Source organism: Hipposideros armiger, unplaced genomic scaffold (genome assembly GCF_001890085.2).
Source record: "Hipposideros armiger isolate ML-2016 unplaced genomic scaffold, ASM189008v1 scaffold_1363, whole genome shotgun sequence".
Classification (NCBI taxonomy): domain Eukaryota; kingdom Metazoa; phylum Chordata; class Mammalia; order Chiroptera; family Hipposideridae; genus Hipposideros; species Hipposideros armiger.
In genome coordinates this window covers 162449-169866 of record NW_017732713.1, presented here as the reverse complement: position 1 = coordinate 169866, position 7418 = coordinate 162449, and positions in this window count along the sequence as shown.

Genomic DNA, 7418 nt, shown 5'->3' with positions numbered 1-7418 from the left:
CCAAGTTGGCACCATCATTGCGCTCTTCCCGGGTGAGGCAGATCAGTCGCCGGCTTCTGGACGGCCGCTCACTGTGGCTGCTGGCCGCTCACGCTGGCTGCTGGCTACACACGGTAGCCCATGGCAACCCACTGTCACAGGGGCTGCAGCCTACACCATCGCGGGGGACTCACGGCGGCCCAGCTCCAGGTTGAGTTGTTGTTCAGCATCTTAGCTGTAGGGGGCAGTGTCACTGGCCCTCATATGTGGGATCCGAACCGGGGTCCTCTTGTGTCCCAAGCCAGCTCTTAACCATCGCGCCACTCGGCCGGCCCTCTTTGTGTGTCTTTAGAATTCAACCTTACCTTTTTGCTACCATTTCAATTCTGCTTCAGATTTTCTTTAGTCTCCTAACCTACTCCTGCCTATAATCCTTTCACTCATCCATCTTGTGTACCACTGACATGTTTATCTTTCTAAGAAACCCTTTTGATCCCATCATCCTGCTCTTAAACAAGGATACCCAGTTACCCACATATATGTGTCTAAAATTCATAGCTTAGCAAGCAGGATGCACCACAATGTCACCAATTCTTAGCCTCAGTCTTATATCCCCATACAAACAATTGCACCCAAACAAGTCATTCTACTCATGTCCCTACCTTTCTTTTGCTTGCTTCATTTATGTAAGCCCCTTCATTTGAAATTCTGTTCCTCTTCCTCTGCCTGTACTACAGATCTCACCCATCTTCAAATCCCATCCTTTTTATGAGTGTTTCTTTTTCCCCCACAACATTCCAGGCCATGATGGTCTCTCCTCTTTTGATTTCATGTCAATATCTATAAAGCTATTTTAGCAGTGCACCTAGAGCTATAGTTTGAAGTTTCATTTTGTTTTCTTATCTGCATACTGGATTTACATGCTTTGCCTTCTCAGTTAGATTTTACACTACTTAAGAGCAGGAACCAATCAAATACAAATCAAAGGTCATCTTTTAAAGCCAAACCACTATGATAGGTATAAAAATACAGCTATGAACAAGAAAGACACAGTCCCAGTTCACACAATGCTTATAGTCTTCATACTTTTCAGCACCAATCAGTCTTTTGTGTTAATGATAATATAATGCTGTATTCAGTAAATATGCCTACCCATGATTGCTACAAGCTTATCATAAAATAGACTTTTGCGTTATACAAAGTACCCACGGAACATGATAAAAAAGTTTGTCAAGGCAAGTCTGTATTCCCAAGGTCACAGTCTAAATTTAAAGCAAAGAAATTCCCTCCTCTTCCACATCCAAATACCTTTGTTCCTGTCAATTAAAATATCAAAAGCAAATTTGGATTGAATCTTGTTTCAGTGGCCTAAGGTGGTTTTATCACAAGGCCAAGTTCAAGTAAAGTGGTTGGGTAATTTGTAAAATAATCTATTTTATGAGATCCAGTGGAGACTAAATGTCCATTCCAACTGGCATAATATATTTATTTTTTTTCTAAATGTCAATATGTGCACTATACCAAATTCTACTCACAATGAATTACAAAGTCACCTAATCTTTCTGGGCCACATGTTTCGCTCTTCTACAGTCAGAAAATTGTGCTTGATAATCTTGAATGTCCCTCCAGTTATCAAATTCTACAATTATATTTATATATGACTACATACCACCTAGAGTTAGAATCAGATTGGTACATGTAGAAAGAATGAGAAACAAAGAAATAATTTCTTTGGTTGTATAATGGTTAATTTTGTTTGTCAACTTGACTGCAGCCATAGGGTGCTCAGATCAAACAGTATTTGTGGGTGTGTGTGTGAGGGTGTTTCTGGATGAGATTAGCATTGGAATCAGGGGACTCAGCATAGTAAATGACCCTCTCCAGTGTGGGTAGGCATCATGCAATCTATTGCAGGCCTGAATAGAATGAACAGTAGAGGAAGGAGAAATTGGCCCCTTTTTCCTCCTGCTTATCTGCCTGAGCTGAACCTTTGGTCCTCTCCTGCCCTTAAACTGGAATTCATACGATATATCGATTCCCTGATTCTCAAGCCTTCAGACATGGACGGGAATTATACCACCAGCTTTCCTGGGTCCCCAGCTTGTAGATCTGGGTCCCCAGAAAGTAGATCATGGGACTTAATACAATAAACACAAACAATATAACATAACTCAAATGGCAATTGCAACCTGCTTCTATTCAAGTGAGTCATCATGGGATGCTGATTAATATCTTTTGTCTAAGCTTCCCAAGTGCATTCTTCAAATGAATCTTGCAGGATGGCATCAATCCAGTTCTCCTTCTCAGGGCAAAACAAGCCTGGGGGCTTTGCCTAGCATTGGCCATGACTCAACATCACGTCTGAAACAGCTAAAAGTGTGATTCTCTTGCTCTGAGATGTTCTCTCAAGAAAAAAGTGATGGTGCCCTTTTCTAGCATCATTACCCATCTCTCACAATTTCTACTTGTTTTCATTTATTACTTTGTTTCAGCCTTCCTGGGAGGGAGTCTCTGCCCGACTACAAAGCAGGCAGCAGGCATAGATTTGCCTGGGTTTATTCTGTTCCTGCCCAGGCGATAGGACTAAAGTTAGAAAAGTTAACAATGATGAGACTATTTCTACCACTAGGCAGTACGACAGCACTTACAGCCTAGTTTAGGCACATGACATGCTTTCCACTCACTGTTCCCTTAAAAATACACTCAGTCAAATTCAGAGGAATTAAAATAGTGTCCTGCTCACTCCTATGTGTAATATAAAACAAAAAGTAACAAATGAACTGACAAAACAAACTCATAGATACAGACAATAGAATGGTGGTTACCAGAAGGGAAAGGGGAGGGGAGGGCAAAGTGGATAAAGGGGGAACAAATATATGGTAACAGAAGGAAACTAGACTTTGAGTGGTGAGCATGAAATAGAGCACACAGATACCAAATTATAATCTTATACACCTAAAAATCATACAATGTGATTAACCAGTGTTATCCCAATAAAATTAATTTAAATAATAATAATAAAATAAAGTAGTGTCCTGAATATGATCTCCCTCCTTCAGACACAAAAGGGCAGTCCCAGACCCAGGACATCTGGAAACAGGAAAACAAAGAAAATTTTCGTGAGATTGAATACAGAATTGTTTTAACTGCATCAAACCCTACTCCTCTCTTCTCAACTCTGCATTCCAGAAACCTGTCCAAAGGTGTTTCCCTTTTATTACCCATATAATCAGGTAAAACACACATTCACTCAAGTGAGTCAGCCATCTTTTCCTGCCTTATAATCTCTCAGATTAATTAATGAATGTTTTAATTGTTTATCTCATTCGCAACCAAACTTTTACTCTGCATGTGGTTAGGTATATCTGTCCATGCATTATTACTTGTTTCATTCCAGTTTTGTACATTGCCAGCAGCTGAATGCGTACCTTGGTCCAGTGAATTCTGGTCTGGCAGATCAATTAATGCACAGCCTGGTGCTCCATACCTTACATGGTATTTTCAGCCATTCCTTAGGCACTGGGTAAGTATAGACTAAAGTAAACTACATGTCTACTCCAGGCAGGACCCATTTGAAGCCAGCTGGGGCTTCTAGTGAGAGCCCTATGTATCTACTTGTCAGCAAAATGCTGGCTCTTAAAACCTCAGAGACTATTACTCAAAGTTATCGGTAGGAGACTTGATATTTTGTACAGGCTTTTACCTCATTAGCAGCTTCAGCAGGAGGCAAAGGAATTCGTCATTTTCCTGCCCAACATCTTATAACGTCTGCATGCTGCTCAGTTCATGTACCTGGAGAGCTATTTCCAGGGGCTGCACTAGGACAGCCTCTGCATTCCAGTCCCTTTCTGAGCCATTCAGCTGGGCTTTTCTGCTTGCCATCTATGTAGCCCACTTCAATTCTTCCTTGGAATACAGGGATTTCCATAATTGCATTCTTTACAAAGCATTGTCTGACTATACAAGACCTTGGCAAGTTAAGGTCCTTGCTGTACTAGACACATGGCCTTCAATTTTTACCACTGTTCAAACTTACACTTGCCTCTTCAGCCAAGGTTTTATGAACCACTATCAAATGGGGCAAACTCCTAGCCTGCACTGCATTCTCAAGCTGGGGATTTCTATCAGTAAACCAGGAACTTCACTTTGCTTTAACAAAGAGAGTAACCTATGATTCAAACCATTCTGCACTAAAAGCTGCCAGGTTTGGGAACTCCTGTTGTTGGTCCTAAGGGCAGGATGGCAATAGAGTTAAGGATATATTACACATCCCCAGAGCCACAGCCAGTGGAGTGCTCCTGTATACATTATTGCTGTTTTAACACTGAGCTCTTCTGAGCTGCTCCTTCCTTATGAAATGAACCTGACATTACCCAAGACAAAAAGGATCTCAGCATTCTTTGGGGAAGTTTTCAGTGTGATTTCTTTAGATATATTTTCCTTACCAGTTGTTTCTCCTCTTCCTCTATGATGCCAATGTATGAATGTTAGACCATGTAATATTGTCTCACAAGTCCTATGGCTCTGTTAATTTATTTTTCATCTCTCTGATCCCTCTGTTATTTAGATTGAATAATTTCCCTCAATCTATCTTCAGATTCACTTTTCCCTCTTTCATCTCCATTGTGCTATTACGCCAATTCACTGATATTTTTATACCCAATATTGTATGTTTTAGTTATAAAAACATTTTTATTTTGCTAGTTATTATTGTTTCTAGTTCTCTGCTGGAATAAACAGAGTGGATTTGACAAGGCTCTTTCACCAAAGTGGTTGCCTGTGCTGAAGTAATTTTTCTCCCTCCTGCCTAGCAATAACGTGCAACCTGGCAAGATGCAAAGCCTACACATTCTGAAATTTGAAGAAAGGCCTGAATCTATATATTTAAGTAGCTCAGCAAACAACACCCAGGTAAACTCAAAAAAAAACAAAGCTCAAACACATCATAATAAATTGCTGAAAACCAAACATTAAGAAAATCTTTGAGAAGAACAACCAAGATGGCGCAGTAAGTGAATGCTGTGTTTATTTTCTCTCACAACCACCTCAAAATTACAACTAATCTACAAAACAACCATCATTGAGAATCACCTAAAATCAAGCTGAACTGAAGCCTTTCAACTAAGGACGTGCAGTAGAAACCACCTCCAGACTGGTAGGAAGGTCAGAGATGCGGAACAGACTGGTCCCACACCTGCATGTGACTATTAAAGACCAGAAGGGCTATTTCGGCTGTGGGTGTCCCTCCCCACCCCCTAGAAGGGTGAGAGATCCCAGCCCTACTCCAGCCCAGGGTTCTAATGCCGGGGAGAGAAGTCTCCTTAATTTTTGGTGTGAAAACCAGCAGAAATTGTGACTGAGTGAGACTGAATGCAGCTGCACTCAAAGGCACTCATCTTAAAGGGACTGCATGCTGACTTACCCACCAACAGAATCACTTGTGCTGAGCTCCAGCTTTGTGGCAGTGGCTGAAAAGGAGGCAGGGGCAATGGTGGGGAATTGAGTTATCTGGCTTGGGACAGAGGTTGGAGAGGCGGCTTTCTCATGGACAGGGAGCTGGCAGGGGCCATTGTTTCTCTATTGAGCCCTCCCCCTTCCCAGCATGCGGACACAGGTGGCCACCACATCTGAGTGTCAGCCATTCGTTCGCCACGCCCTGGGAATTAGAGACCTGGCCCTGCCCAACTTTTGGGCACATCCAGGCTGCTTTCCGTGGCTTTTTCATGCAGACCACCTGCCTTGACTCAGGCTGCAGACTTTCCTATACTCTCAAAGGTTCGTGGAACCCAGACAAGCAGATCTGGCTTGAGCGTGTCCTGTGCCTCTGGCTGAGAAGCCCTAAACTGGCACTAACAGCAGCTGGCCTTGATTCACAGCTTGGCCTCTCAAGGTGCTTCCAAGCATAGCACGAGTGGCAGCCATCTGTGGACGTCTTTCTGGCTCCCACTGGGTGGCCCCAGACGGGGCATGGGCTGTGGCTGAGGTATACCTACAGTGGATCCCCTCCAAGGTGGTCCTGGGGCTGGAGCCCCCAGTGGCCAGCTTTAAAATGAGCTGGAGCCATAGGGCCAGCCCCCGCCCAACAACTTTTCCACTGCAGTCAAGGTCAGGCCTCACAACCAGTGAGCGCAAGGGTCAGTCCCTCGTTTTGAAGTGTAGTTATCAACCAAGGCTAAACTACAAGAGGAGGGCACACACAACCCACACAAGGGACATGCCTGGTGCACATGGCTCAGGTGACCAGAAAGACTGAGCCACTAAACCCCAAGCACACCTACTACATAAGGCCACTCTACTAAGACCAGAAGACATAGCAGCCCTACCTAATACATAGAAACAAACACAGAGAGACAGCTAAAATGGGGAGACAAAGAAACATGTCCCAAGTAAAAGAACAGAACAAAGCTCCAGAAAAAGAACTAAGCAAAATGGAGATAAGCAATCTATCAGACACAGAGTTCCAAACACTGGTTATAAGAATGCTCAGTAATCTCAAGGAAAACTTCAACAGAGAGATGGGAAGCATAAAAATGGAGATGGAAATCATAAAAAAGAACAAGTCAGAAATAAAGGCTACAATAACAGAAATGAAGAATACATTACAAGGAATCAACAGTAGATTCGATGAAGCAGAGGATCCAACCAGTGACATAGAACATAAGGTAGCAGAAAACACCCAACCAGAACAGCAAAAAGAAAGAAGAATCCAAAAAAATTGAAGAGTTTAACGGGCCTCTGGAGCAATATCAAGCGCACTAACATTCGCGTTATAGGGGTGCCAGAAGGAGGAGAGAGGGAGCAAGGAATTGAAAACCTATTTGAAGAAATAATGACAGAAAACTTCCCTAGCCTGGTGAAGGAAATAGACATTCAAGCCCAGGTAGTGCAGAGAGTCCCAAACATGATGAATCCAAAGAGGCCAACACCGAGACACATTATAATTAAAATGCCAAAGGTTAAAGACAAACAGGGAATCTTAATAGCAGCAAGAGGAAAGCAATTAATTACCTACAAGGGGGCTCCCATAAGACTGTCAACTGATTTCTCAACAGAAACTTTGTAGGCCAGACTGGAGTGGCAGGAGATATTCCAAATGATGAAAAGCAATGACATACAACCAAGATTACTCTACCCAGCAAAGCTATTATTTAGAATTGAAGGACAGATAAGGAACTTTCCAGACAAGAAAAAGCTGAAGGAGTTCATCACCACCAAACCAGTATTACAAGGAATCTTGGAGAGACTCCTTAAGATGGGAGGGAGGTTAAGGATGTGTTGGGAGCCGGCTGCACCTCAGTATCTGACATGCCTATCACACTGCTATTGGGAGAAATCCTGAAGCTCTGGCTGAGAAACAGATGCTGCTTTATGTTTTGAAAAATTTTAAATTCCCCTTTGGATGCCCCCAGTAGGATAAAAGATCTGACACCCCTTCTTAT